General features: G+C 54.5%; 1 protein-coding gene and 1 long non-coding RNA gene across 4 annotated transcripts in view; one reads left to right on the top strand and one right to left on the bottom strand.

Moving 5' to 3' along the window:
• ZFHX3 (zinc finger homeobox 3) overlaps positions 1-3,064 on the bottom strand; it is a 129,146-nt gene extending 126,082 nt beyond the window's left edge. The window contains exon 1 of one of the 2 annotated variants that reach the window (XM_066557662.1): positions 2,887-3,064. The gene's annotated coding sequence lies outside the window, so the exon portion shown is untranslated. Of the gene's footprint in view, positions 1-774; positions 851-2,886 lie in introns of those variants that run through there. The other variant, XM_066557661.1, reaches the window with a different exon arrangement.
• Positions 3,065-5,313: 2,249 nt separating this feature from the next.
• Positions 5,314-8,538, top strand: LOC136561406 (uncharacterized). 2 transcript variants are annotated; one of them, XR_010784339.1, is made up of 3 exons: positions 5,314-6,377; positions 7,324-7,913; positions 8,246-8,538. It is a non-coding gene; the product is annotated as an uncharacterized lncRNA (long non-coding RNA). The 2 variants fall into 2 exon arrangements; XR_010784338.1 differs by having other exon boundaries at positions 5,319-6,377; positions 7,324-7,588.
• Positions 8,539-13,703: the final 5,165 nt, after the last annotated feature.

Raw genomic sequence — 13,703 nt, 5'->3', positions numbered from 1 at the left:
ACGGGGCCGCCCGCACCAGCCTGGCCTGCCAAGCAGCACCTTGGCTGGGTCCTGCAGGAACAAAAGGCAGCGGCAGGGTGGGAGGGAAGGTCCGGAGGCTCTGCAGCTGAGGACCAGAGCTGCTGAGGCCGGCACCGCTGCGCGGGAGAGGGGCTTGAGCCAACTTCCTGCTGCCCTCTGCTCACAAAATGACCGCGTTAAAAAGAAAAGAGGAGGAGAAAAAAATACAAATACAGCAAAGCAACTTCTGGGGCCAGATGCAGAGTTTCGCTCCCCTCTAATGTGCCTTTTCTTTGCTTTTGTTCCAGTGGAAGACAGCCCGCGGAGCGGGACCGGTCAGGAGGCAGCTCAGGCAGCCGCACAGGGGAAAGGGGAAAGCCCTAGACCGGCGGCAGAGCAGAAGCCTGGCGAGCCCTGGGCCTGGCCGCAGGGCCGGCGCTCCATGGTGGTGAGGAGCCCGGCGTGACCCTGCTGTGGGGGCCCTGGGACGCCCCGCTGTCCCCCCTCCCGGCTGCTCCCCGGCCTCCGCTGCTGCGGCAGCCGAAAAGCCACGCTCCGTCTTCGCTCAGTGCCGGACCAGACAGTGCTCCCTAATGAGGGAGCATTACAATCAGCTTGTAATGCTGAATTTTTAATGCTGCCGAGGGCTCTGTTACATAATAAAGGGGGAAATGGGAGCAGAGGGCGGCCGGTGGGGCGGCCCGATCCCCCCGGCCATGCAGGTGGCGGCCCCGGCCCACCGGGCACCCCTCGCACCCCTGACCCGCCGCTTACCGCCAGCGCCGCAGGACAGGGCGCGCTCGACGCCCATCGGAGCTCCTGCCCTGCCGCGAGGGTTGCACAAACTTTCCTCAAGTGCGTGGAGGGGTGATGCCAAAACGCTGGCTCCGCACTCTGCCGCGGCTCGGCCGGGAAATGATTTAAAAGCAAAGTTCACGAGCATGTTAACGGCATGCTCTCGTATGTCCCCGCACACACGGGCTGCGCCGCGCCGCTCAGTAATACCCTAAGACTGTAAATCTATAACCACTGCAATGATTTAGTGATTAAAAACATGATAACATATTGTGTAACTGCAAACCACAGAATCCCTGCCAACTCTCCTCCGAGATACAGGAACAAAAATACAGAAAATGTGTTGCTCGCAGCGGTCTTCCTAAACTCGATGGAAAGATTTTAATAATAATGCAAAAAACCCCAAAAAAAACAAACCCCAAAAACAAAAACCCAACCCAGACATTAGAAAAGGCTGGATATAAAGCAAGGGTAGAAAAAAAAAATATTTAAAAGATGGAATTTTAAATACGGATCTTGCTCTAACAAATTACAATCTAAACATGCCTCGCTTTTTTCTCTTTTTAAGTTTGTCGTAACTGGAATAACTGGTCTTGTGTGATGTCTTGCATATTCAAAGTGCTTTGTAATAGGATACGGAGACCAAACCTTATTTGCCTAAACTCAATGGGTTTTATTTTTTCCCCTCTCTCCCCCCCATTTCTTTTCCTTTTATTTTCCCTCCTCCCCCCCCCCTCTCCCCTAACAGGGGGAGGGTACAAGGTGGGGGGAGGCAAAAGGAAGCCGAGGGCTTTAAGCTGTAAGGAAAATACCTGAAAGAGGAAGCTGCAATCCGTATTACAGCGAGGAAAGCCAAATATTATACATATATTTTTAAAGGCAGCTATGGGAGTTTTGGCCTCTAAGCAGCCAACTTGACCCCATTTTCTCTATTCTCTTACTTCCTCCGTCGGAGGATTCCTGCACCTTCAGTTGTATTCGAACTCAATGTGACCCTAAGGAGGGAGTCACCGAGTCTCCAGAAAATTGCTCCATATTAAACAGGAGCAAGAAGAGGAGAAAGACAGCCGGCGCAGAGGGGACACGGCTGCGTTAGAGTCCAGGACATACCGAGAGCAGCCCCAAGCACAGCGGGAGAAAGAAACAGACCTTGCTCGGAATCAATTTTTGTTTGTTTGTTTTAAAAAGAAGGGGCGGGGGGGGGGGGGGGGAAGGGAGAGAGGAACTGAATAATTAAAAAAAAAAAAAAAAAAAAAGAAGACAAAGACACAAACGCAACCCAAATTATAAATAATTCACAGTCCGAATCCCGCGTGTGCGTGGCACCCACGCACGCCGTGCACGGCCGGGGCACACACATACACACACAGACACACACGCTCCCCTCGGAGGGTGCGATCGGCAGCGGGAACCCGAGCGCGGCGGGTCCCGGCGGGGACCGACAGGGACCCGCGTTTCACGTAGCGCGATAAGCGCCGGGCGATGCAGCCCCGAGTCATTAACCCCGGCCCCGAGCGGGCTCGGCCTGCGGTGCCGCCCGCCCCCGCCGCGCTCCCGCACCGAGCCGCCCGCGGGGAACAAGAATCGCCGTTCCTGTGCGCGGCCAGGCCGTGCGGGCCGCGGGGCGCGGGGCTCCGCGGGGCCGGGCCCGCCGCCGCCGGGGCAGTTTTCGGCACTTTCTTCGCCCCTTTGTTTTCCGGCGCGTCCCCGGCGCGGAGCGGTCGCGGCCCGGCGGGGTCCCGGGGGGCGCGGGCTCCGCGCGAGGCCGGGCCCCCGCCGCCGGCCCCGCCGCGCACAAAGCGGCCGGGCGGGCGCCGCGCTCGCTGCGCGCCCCGCGGCCATGGCCGGCGGGCGGGGCGGGGGGGGGGGTCCGCGGGCGCGTAGCGGCCCCCGCGGCGCCGGCACCTGCGCGTCCCCGGCGGCGGCGGCGGGGCTCCGGGACGGCGAGCGGCACAAAGTTTGCTGGGGGATCCGGGGCGGTGGGTGGGAGCGGACGGGAGGGGGGGCCGGACCAGCCCCATGCAAAGCAGCCCGGGCGCCCCGAGCAGGAGGAGCCCGAGCGGGGGACAGGGCAGAAAAGTTGCCACTTACGCGGTCGCTGCTCCGGCGGCGGCGGCGCTTTTAATCCCGGGCGGCGGCGCGGGGGCTACAGATCCCATGCAGGCTGCGGCGGCTGCGGCGGCAGGAGCGCGGGGCTCCGCGGAGGGGCCCGGGGCAGCAGCAGCGGGAGCCGGGGGCAGCAGCCGGAGCCGAGCGGGAGCCGCCGCCGCCGCCGCCGCTGCCCAGCAGCAGCATCGTTGTCGGGGAGTTTGCAGCCCCCCGGAGAGAGGGGGCCGCGGGCGGCGGCAGCAGCAGCGGCGGCGGCGGGTCGGGGCGGAGCGGCGGGCGCGGAGCGGAGCGGGCGGCGGGCGCGGAGCGGGCGGCGGGGCTGGCGGTCGCCGGAGCAGGAAGCGCCCGGACTCAGATCTGATGATTGGGAAGAAAAAAAACTCTTTGGATCTTTATTCTGCTAATTAGTTTCCTGCAAAAAATGGCTGATTAGTGCAGTGCGCATGTGCCTCATTACCCAGGCACGACGGGAAGGGCTAATTAGCCACCTTCTGGATCAATAAGATTCAGCCCAGGCGGCGGGGGAGGGAGCGAGCGCGCAGGAGCGGGCGGGGGGAGCGCGGCGGCGGCGGCGCCGCACCGAAACTTGGGGCAAGCGGCCGGCCCCCAGCCCGCGGCGGGGGGGCCCGGCCCGGCCCCGCTCCGCGCCCCGCCGCGCTGCCCCGCGCAGCGCCCTGCCCGCGCAGCGCCCTGCCGGCCAGGGCAGGGGGCGCGGGGCCGGCCGGCGGCTCCGCACCGCTCCGCGCCGGCGGGACCTCCGCGGGGCCACCTGCCCCCGCGCCCCGGGCGGGGCCGCGCCGCCCCGCGCAGGGCACAGCCGGGGCGGGCCGACCCCCGCCGCCGCCGAAGTTTCCCCGGGAGCCGCCGGGAAAGTTGCGTCCGGCAGCGATCGCAACTTTGCGCGCCGGCCCCGCCGCCGCCGCCGCCGCCCGCGGCATCCCCGCAGCATCCCCGCGGCGCGGCCCGGCCCCGTTCAAACTTGGCGGCCGCCGCTCCGAGCGGGCCGGCGGATCAATGCGGCCGCGGCCAGCCGCGCTGGGAGCCGGGCTACAGGTTTCACCAGCCATCGCTGGCAACAGCTTTGTCATTTTCTAAAAATAAGAAGCTAAAAGTTATTGTAGAAGAAGGGGCTTTTTTTGTCCCCCGCACAATGTGCCTTTTGTGAGTTTAATGCCATTCTGGGGCTCTCTATGGCCCCGGACAATGGGGAACTCCAGGAGGCGGCTGTGCCTCTGCCTTTTTTCTTTCTTGCTTTCTCTTTTCTTCCCCCCACCCCCCTCCTCTTTTTTCCCCCTTTTTTCTTTTTCTTTTTTTTTTTTTTTTTTTTTTTTTTCTTTTTTTTTTTTTTTAGGATGCAACATTCCTTCGGTCCCACCAGAACCTCTCCTTTGATTAAATAAATATTTCTCTAGCCTAACGGTAATGTTTTTCACTTTCTGCTCGGGTCCATGTCCGATTATTATTTAAAATTTTTATTTCCAGGAGCTTGTCCCTCCCCATTCCAGCCCTAGCGAGAAATGTAGATGATTGCTGGGAACGTGCGATTTGAATTTTAGGAGGAGGTGAACCAGTAAAGAACCTCTATCCAGGCTTCAGGAATATGTTTTTTTTCATGTTTCTGTAAGAGGCTATTTTTATTATTAGCAGAAATGCATCTAAATTAAATCATGTCTTGAAAATCTAAAGAAGCTCTTTTTTTCTTCTTTTTTGCTTTTTTTTAACCTTTTTTTCCCCCCTTTTTTTAATTTTCATAATAACTCAAATAATTATCTTCACGGTTTGTTTCATAGCTCTGAACGAGGAATGCAGTTGCGGTCAGTTTTTCCATTTGGGAGAACCTTAATGTAGATGTATTTTATACTGCAAGGTAATAAACTGCATGTTTGTTAGTACCTATTATAATGAAATGTCTTGAGCTTTCCCTGTTTCTTAATGTGGGGGTTGACATTTGGAATTTTGACAAGTCCCTTTAATGGGATGGGGGTGAAGGAAGAGGACGGGTGATCAGGAATTTGCCTGTTCTGTTGATGCATTGCCGGAGGTGTCTGGCGGCTGGGAGAAAGTCGCAGGTTTTAAGACTCAGGGGTCGGTAGGTGCCACGGTTCTGGGGATGCTGTGCCTGCAGAGCTGGTGTGCCCAGTGACCCCGGCATGCTGTGTGTGAGTCCTGGTGCTCGGATTGACTCCAGAGGGGGACCAGTTTGCGTTTAAAAGCTGCCCTTAAAAATCTGTCACTCCCTGCTTGATACGTGTCTGCTTTTATGGAAGAATAATTGTTAACGTACTCATCTTTCAAAAAAAAAAAAACAACAACAACAAAAAAACCCATCTCCCCAAAAAAAACTCACCAAAACAAAACCAACCCCCCCACCCTAAAAAAACCGCACAACCCCAAGAAAAAAAAAAAAAATAAAGGAAAAAAAAAACCCAAACAAAAACCAACCAAGCCCCAAAGCATGGAGCCCTGTGGGAATCAGAATTTTTGGGGGCTGCTTGGTACGCTGCCTGGGAAGGTGCATGTAATTTGTAGCTGTTCTTGCTGAACGTGAACCAAACGTGGGTTGAGGAAGAAGTTGAGGTGAGAGTAAAGTAACCCTTGTCTTCAGCACTTGGGATAACTTAGAAAAGTGCCTCTTTTCCCCTGAGGCTGTGGATCTGGTGGCCCAGGCTGCGGGTGCTGCCTGTGGCCACACTTTTGCAGAGCAAAGCAAAAGGAAATGTGTGGGGAAGTTGGGGAGCAAGAGAGCGCCTGTGGATGCTCCAGAAATAGGCACCTCCACAGGGACGTGTGCGAGCGCGGGCTGGAGCCATGGATGTTGTCTGCGCTTGCATCGTGAATTCGAGCTGTGTGCCGCTGTCCTCTAATTTCCCATGACAACATATGGATCCCATAAAGGCAAACATGCCGAAGTGCATCTGTCTGGGTAGTTAACACAAACCAAACATCCCCCGCTCGGGATCCCGCTGCCGCTCCGGCCGCGCTGCGCGGAGCCCTCCTGCCTCAGCCCCTCGGTGCTCTCCGTGTTTCTTCGCCGCCGCGCTGCGGGACCAGCCCGAGTGCCCCGGCAGGGAGGAGGGCAGAGGAGCGGAGGGGTTAAGCGGGGAGAGGGGCGTGCGCCCTGCGGCCCCCCACCCTCCTGGGAGCTGGTCCAGCCCGAGCAGGCTCTGCCCTGGGGTCAAGTCCTAGGACATCTTTCCCTCCCCTCCTGGCAAGGCAGCAGCTCAGGCTGGGAAGGGAAACGGCAGAGGAGCAGAGGGCAGAGGTTTGCCCCTCGTCCTGGACGCAGACGTCTGGAGGCTGGGGAAAGAGAGAGTTCCCAGTTTTCCAGGTTGCAAAAAGAGGTGATGAGGGGAGGCTGTGTGTGAAAAGAAGGGAAGGAACAAGTGACGGCTGCAGGACCAGCGGATAAACCACTACGCAAACACCGAAACACAGCCAAGGAATTAAGGGATAATTCGTACAGAAATCGTTAGGTATGATTACATGTATGTGCACGTGTGTCTCCTCTAAAAAATTTACTTTCCATAAGATTTCTTTGTTCTAGGCAAAAAGACAATCTGGTTGCTAAAATATAAAAAGGGGCTTCCCTTACTTTGATTAGAAATTTTGATACAGCCTCATCTGCAATTGTGTGGGTGCCTCTTGTTTCTATATGTGTATCTCTGCATACGCATAGATGGGATTTTGGGTTCAAATAGCTTTTAATGTGCTTAGCGGAAAGAAGCTCTTAGTATCAGATCTGCAGGGAAAATAAGACTGATTTTTCCCATAGGAAACTTGCTAAAGACACAGCTGAATTATTAGATTAACCCGCTTTTTTGTCTCATGGCATATCTGATGTATTTGCGCAAAGATTTGTATCATTTCATTTCTATGTTATTTTGAACAGACGGAATGAATAGCGGCGCTTTCAAGGGAAGTTATTATTTGCAGAAATGTATACAAATTGAGAGGAACAACTTTGAAGCAAAATGTTTTTCCAAGGCAGCGAATATTGCTTTTTGGACAGGACTCTCAGCAAGAATAGTTGTTATCTTTAACATGTAAAATGGGGGTGAGCAGCTCTGGTTCCCTGGATTCTGCAGCGAGATCAAGTCTTCCCCTGGAGACATGACCTGGCTGCCAGGGGCTCAGGAGGCAGGGGTGGGCCAGATTTGCATAGGTCTGTGGTGAAAGCGCGGGACTCAGCTGAATTTTTAGGGATCCCCGAGCATATCCCACTGCTCGCCACCCAGCACAGGGGGACTGGGCCAAGGCTCTGCCGTGCTGGAGGCTGACGGGGCACAAGGGGCTGATGTATGGGGAAAGCTAAAAAAAAAGTTCCAGGCTATCTTTTAAAATTCAGGCTTTAAAAATTATTGCTGGGAGGGGGGAGATTCAGCTTAGAAAAAGTCTCCATAATATCATCCACTTCCATAGCTGTGTGCTTCTTGGAAATGTGTCTGAAGAATCAGAACAAAGCATGGAAGGCCAGAGTCCTTGAAGGAGCTCCAAATGATAAAGTCTGCCATTCATTTTAAACACTGCGTGCATTGTGGAAACACAGGTCAATTTGAAGGCATTTGTCAGATTTCCAGTTCCCTCTGCTCCTTTGCAATGGAAATTTGCAATCAAATCCCTTTGCTGGAGTTAGGATGTCTGCCTTGATCAGTTTGTATGACTCTATGCCCAAAGCACTGGCCAGGTAAGCTAGCTTTTCCTGTGGAAAGTTTGTTTGTGAGGAGTTGAGCAGGAGAAGGGGGGAAGGTTGAGGGGAATTGAGCTGGAGCAGATGTGTTTGTTCTGGGTTTGGAAGGGGAAAGGGCAGGCAGTCGGCAGCGACGGATTGCACGGGGCTTGCTGAGCCGCAGAGGCGAGCTGATACCATTTAGAGACGCCCAGCAAGAAGCATGGAAAGGGATATTCCAGCAGCAGCACAGTCATTGTTGGGATGCAAAAATGCAGCACGGCTGGAGAGCCACACTGCTGAGCAATTTCAGCCAGATAGCAGGGATTTCTTCTGGAGTCAGGTTTGCCTCAGTTACTGGGGGGGCTGCTGCCCTTATTCCTGAGACATGGGGTGCTGGAGGGGAGAGACTATTCCTATAGAAGAAATGCTGTAGGATTTGGGAGGTTTCGGCTGAGGGGGATGTTCAAAGGAACATTTATTCTTTTGTCTCCAATCTATTTCTGGGGCTTTACCTGATTATTAAAAGGCATCGTGCTCCAGGCAGTGGGAGTGACAGGACCTCTGTGGGCTATTCCGGCTGTCCCCAAACCTGGCAGGGCTGCTGCAGGCAGGCTGAGTAAACACCCCTCAGTCAGACAGCAGGTTTGTAACATGCATTTGCTTGTTTTGCAGGCCGTAACACGAGTGGATGTGTTTGCCATGGAAATAAACACTTGGAATACATCTATATGTTTCTTGGCTTTTTGAGAGAAATGAAGAAAAAAGTCTTGGCATTTAATTAGGAGTCACTAACCTGATAAATATTGAACATCATTTCTTTGTGAGCAGCTCCATGTGCTCAGAGTACTCTATGGATGTATTCCACAATTGCACTTATTTAATGCCTGTATCACCTCGTGCCTATTGTATTTATGTTGTCATCAATGTCAGATTTTAATTAAACAATTAAATCACTGTCACAGTAATTTCCCTAGAAAACTATTTTAAATGAAAAATCCCACAATAAATGTTTGGGAACCATCTTAAAGGGATAAAAGAGGAAAATAAGTTACAGAATAAAATTACAGTTCTCCCAGAATTAGGGAAAAAAAAAACCCCATGTTTTCAGCATTGAGAAGAATTCTGGACTACAGGGTGGTTTCCACAGAATTCAGTCTGTCAGCAGGGAGACCAAGACACCTTGGCTTGTCTGGGGGCTGGTCTGGGTCTGTCAGGTGCAGTGGCTGCACAGGGACCCCGGCCCAGGGCTGGCAGTTCCTGTGCTCACGCCCCTGCTGGGGCCAGGAGCAGTGACAGCAATGCAACCCTCTCCTCTCTGTGCCAGCCAGGTACCCAATGCTCCTTGGAAAATAGTCCATCGGCCTCCTTTCCCTCCGACTTATTTCAGAATTAAGCTGGAGATTTGCAGGAAAGTCTGCATTGAATTATTCACCAAGTCAAGCACCAGCACCAGCTGCACTTACTATATAGTAACCACGTCCTCCACCCCTGTGCTGTAAGCAGTGAGAAATCGGATCTGACATAGCATCTTTGCTGCACTTAATCAAACAGTTCATCGTTATCTCTTTGTAAATATCTGCTCTTATTCTTCTAAAAGCTGTACTTCTTTGCACAGAAAAATCACAAACACGAGATGCAAAATTCATCAGACAAGATATCTGCAGGAATCACGCTCCCAGCCGCACGCCACGATATTACCTGTATTTAACATAAGCACATCTGACATTTGCGGCACGTGAGCGGCGCGTATTGAAATCGGGGCCCGGGCTGTGACCGCAGCGCCGCGTCCCCCGCAGCCATCCCCGGCCACCCCGGCCAACAATGCTTTCATTTGTGCCCCTGCCGAGCCAGTGGGGGCTGGGGGCCTCGCTGTGCCCCCTCCCCAGCGCCCAGCCTCAGGGGATCCCTCCCAGCCCAGCACCCATCCTGCCACGGGAATCCTGGACAGTGTTTCTTTTAGGTCCACGCTGCGCTTTTATTGGAATGCAGCTTTGCAGATTGGGTTATGGCTGGGCTGCGTGTGGTTTCTGTCAGCCCTGAAGTGTTTTACAGCTGGAGATGATTTTGGGGGGGTGGGGAGGGGACACATGCAGCCTGTCCGCAGCCAGGTTTGATGTTCATCTGCTGCTGTCTCTCTAATTGTTTTCTCCGCGTCTCCATCAAAAGGTGAGGCTGGCACTGGAGGGGGTGATGATGACAATGGCACCACCAGGTCCATCCCTTCCTGCTCCTCGTTTTAGCTTGGTTCTCCCCAAAGCAAGCAGAGCCCCAGATTTTCCAGCAGATCCCTTTTCCTCCTGTGGCCACAACAAGCCCAGGTACCTGGTGTGCTGTGCCCGGGCTGGGCAGCCCGAGGGCCTTGCACAGGCAGTGCCCTGGGGGGACTCCTGCCCCGGCCAGCTCCACTTGTGAGCTCAAGACACAGAACCTTTAACCTAAATTCAACCAGCAAACCCCAAAGCACTCACTCCATCAGTCCAGAGCTGTGGCAGTCTCCACAGCCCCCTTGCTGGGCAGGCCCTTGCCTGGACCCATCCAGGGCCACCCGCACTGTGCCCAGAGCCTCTGCCACCCAAAGGGCCTTGGCAGAGCATATGCAACCAGAAACACGTTTTTTATACACGGGAAAGGGGGAAATGGATGAGGTTGCACAGAACCCTCCTCCAAGCAGGAGAGGCTGTGCTGGAGGAAAGTATTGCTCATAATGACACTTAAGCCCAGACACTTGAATGCTAAAGGTTAAACTTACATTCTTCAAGAAAGGGCTCCTTGCCAGCTTGAACTGTGTTGTGTGTTCACTACTGCCTCCTCCTCCTCTTCATCCACTGTCAATCCACTTTTGGTATGTTTTGAAATAACTGAGGTTTTGGGGTGGATTTGTTTCCTCCCCTAATGTCTGTTCTCTGTACCAGTTCTTGGCCCTATGTCTGTCACAGAGTTAAAAAAAATTTAGAAGTCAGTTTAATGCCTGTACAAAAGTGAAGTGTTTTTTTCTTAGCTGCAAACTACTGTAGCTTCAATCCATCAAAGACCAGCCTCAGCATATGTTCTGTCCTCCAGTGACACACAGTTCATAGAACGCCATCCTCCACCTCCTGTCCTCAGCTGAATAACCAGAACGTACATTCTGACAATCAGGCTAAAATTGGAATTAAAACACACATTGGAAGACTGATATACAGTAACAATAGGGTGGCAAAATAATTTTGGGGACAATCCTCACTAGGGCCAGAGACGAAACTGATGGCAATACTTCCAAATGCTCAAGCCAAGGAAGAAGAAAAAGGAAAATGCCCACCCAGGAGTCGCACTTTAAGATGAATTTCATCATAGTATGAAGAAACAGACATGCAGTTTGGATGCTACATTTAGACCTTACTGATCAAAGAGCACCTTCTCCATATACTTTCATGCTTCTCCCCAGAGATATTTCCCATAAAAAAAGAATGGAAATAATATTACATTGTGGATGCCTTCTAAAGCAGCCTCTTTACACAGCCTCATGCAGGCTTTTCGTAGAGAATCAGTCAGGTGAAAGCACAGAACACAGATCCCTACATCTCAGCAGCAGCAGCAGGTAGAGGAGACCCAGACAGAAGGCTGGATCAAAGGCTTTGAGGAGGAGCATGGAAAAGAGCCAGAGTGAGCTTCAGAAGTCAAATGCAATTTTTATTTGGGTTCAGAGATGATAAAAGGCCAGTGATGTTCATTTTCCTACTTCCTGCAGCAAGGGAACGGGGGGCTGCAGGGCTCCGCAGCTCGCTGCAGTGTATTTCTTGGCACAGCCCTAATTGTATCTCCTGGTCCCAGTGGAAGTTCACGCTTTTTAATATCTCTTATTGCTTCTGCAATTGCTGCCACCAGTCAGCAATCACAAACAGGAAGCCGTGAGTCAGCAGAGCCATAACCCGTGGGCTGCCAGCGGCCAGAGGAGAGGGACGCTCCTGGAAAACACGGCGAGGGCCGAGCTGGCCAGGAACAGTGCCGGGGAGCTGCACCGAGCCCTGGCTCCCAGTTCAGCCCTCCAGCTGACACCAAACCTGGCACAAAGGCTCCCAAATCAGCCCTTCAGCTGACACCAGGACCCGGCACAAAGGCTCCCAAATCAGCCCTCCAGCTGACACCAGGACCCGGCACAAAGGCTCCCAAATCAGCCCTCCAGCTGACACCAAACCTGGCACAAAGGCTCCCAAATCAGCCCTCCAGCTGACACCAAACCTGGCACAAAGGCTCCCAGTTCAGCCCTTCAGCTGACACCAGGACCCGGCACAAAGGCTCCCAAATCAGCCCTTCAGCTGACACCAAACCTGGCACAAAGGCTCCCAAATCAGCCCTCCAGCTGACACCAAACCTGGCACAAAGGCTCCCAAATCAGCCCTCCAGCTGACACCAAACCTGGCACAAAGGCTCCCAGTTCAGCCCTTCAGCTGACACCAAACCTGGCACAAAGGCTCCCAAATCAGCCCTTCAGCTGACACCAGGACCTGGCACAAAGGCCCTGCTGCCCTGGGCCTGGGCGCCTTCACAGAGGTTTCCCAAAGCTGGTGCCCAGGGCTCGGGGCAGTCATGGCAGGGTGAGAGCAGACAAGGACACTGGCTCCAGTTGCCTCTCCGTGCTCCAGAACGCAGATTTTTTCCCCGTTAGGGAGAGCACGGCAGAGGAGGCAGCAGTGGCCCCTCAGCTGGGATACGCCAGCGTGACCCCGTTTTCACACCGGCGGCACCCGGGGCTCGGCCGCACCACGGCTCACGTAGCGCGGGGAAGCAGATGATCTATTCCCAGCCTGGTTTCGTCTGCTTCCTAACTGTATTTAGCAGCGAGTTTACTCCAGACTGAGCCTGCGTGAATAAGTGTGTATGTAAGGGTTGAGGATTGGCTGCAGCAGGCAGAGGGTTTGCTGAAAGGCTTGTTAAGGAAGCACTACTGACCATGCAATCCAATTACATAATGCTTCAAAAAATAACCATGCTGGGAGTTGGGTCTGGGCAGTGCATTTTGGCAGCAGAAAGAGGTATCAAATGTTCATCTTCCAAACCAAAGGCTGACAGTGTATTTGTGCCACAATGTGACACTGCACCTCGGCAGTAAACTGCTCGAAAGAGGAAACTTGCTTCCAGGGGAAATGCCTGCTGTTCCCTTTCAAGGCAGTGCTGCACCCTGCAGACCGACGTTATTTGAGTCCTTGTAAAATTACCACTAATCTCTGCACTCAGGATGCCTCGTGTTTTATGGGCACTCGTATGACGGCAGCTTTGTTTTCTGGGGGGAAAGCAGAGTGCCGAGCAGGGAGAAGCAGGCACCTGGCCATCAGCAGTGGCTTTCGGGGGTTTTCCTCAGCTCCCTATCTCGCAGCTCTTCTCTGCCACTCTGGACAGGACAGACATACAGATGATGCACAGTATTTACTGGACAATGTCTGAAAAAAATACCCTGTCCTGCCTGAGGAAGATCCAGACCGAGTCCCACTCCAGGCAGAGCCTGCGTGGAGCTGTGCATCCTTTCTGCCGAGATGGATGCTGGCGGAGGGGACCGAAGGCTCAAGCTCCAGGATGGCTCCATCCACACGCTGTCCGGGATGACGGGGATTTAGAAACCCTGTCTCCAAACAGCACTGGAAGCTTTAATCGTAGTTACTAATTTAACTGCTGGGCTGCTCCGAAGGCTTCACAGAGAAGGCACATTTCTGGTGAATGAGGCAACAGCAAACCAAGGATATTCTGAGCCGCTGCGCAGCCGCCTGTACCTGAGCTGTGCGGCTGGGCTGCTGGGGATGCTGCATGCGGCTCTGGCCCCCGGCCCTGCCTGGGCACTGGGGGGTGCCACGGCCGGATTTATCCCGGCCCCCGGGCTCTGCCCAGCCCGGAGCCCCCGGAGACACGGGCGAGCCCCGCGCTGCTGCCGGGCCCGAAGGGGTTACGGGCGGCTCGTCCGGCCCGGCCCGCCCCGCCGCCTGCCCCGGCGGTTCCCGGCTGTTGCCGGCTGTTCCCGGCTGTTTACCTGGCAGCGCCGGCCGGAGGCCGCGCTGACATCACCGCCGCGCCCCCCCGTCCCTCCCTCCGTCCGTCCGTCCGTCCGTCCGTCCGCCCGTCCCGCCCGCCCGCCCGCCCGTCCCGCCCGCCGCCGGCCGAG

Source organism: Molothrus aeneus, chromosome 11 (genome assembly GCF_037042795.1).
Source record: "Molothrus aeneus isolate 106 chromosome 11, BPBGC_Maene_1.0, whole genome shotgun sequence".
NCBI classification, from domain to species: Eukaryota; Metazoa; Chordata; class Aves; order Passeriformes; family Icteridae; genus Molothrus; species Molothrus aeneus.
Note: the sequence above shows the minus strand (reverse complement) of the source record. Positions and strands in the feature narration are given on the sequence as shown.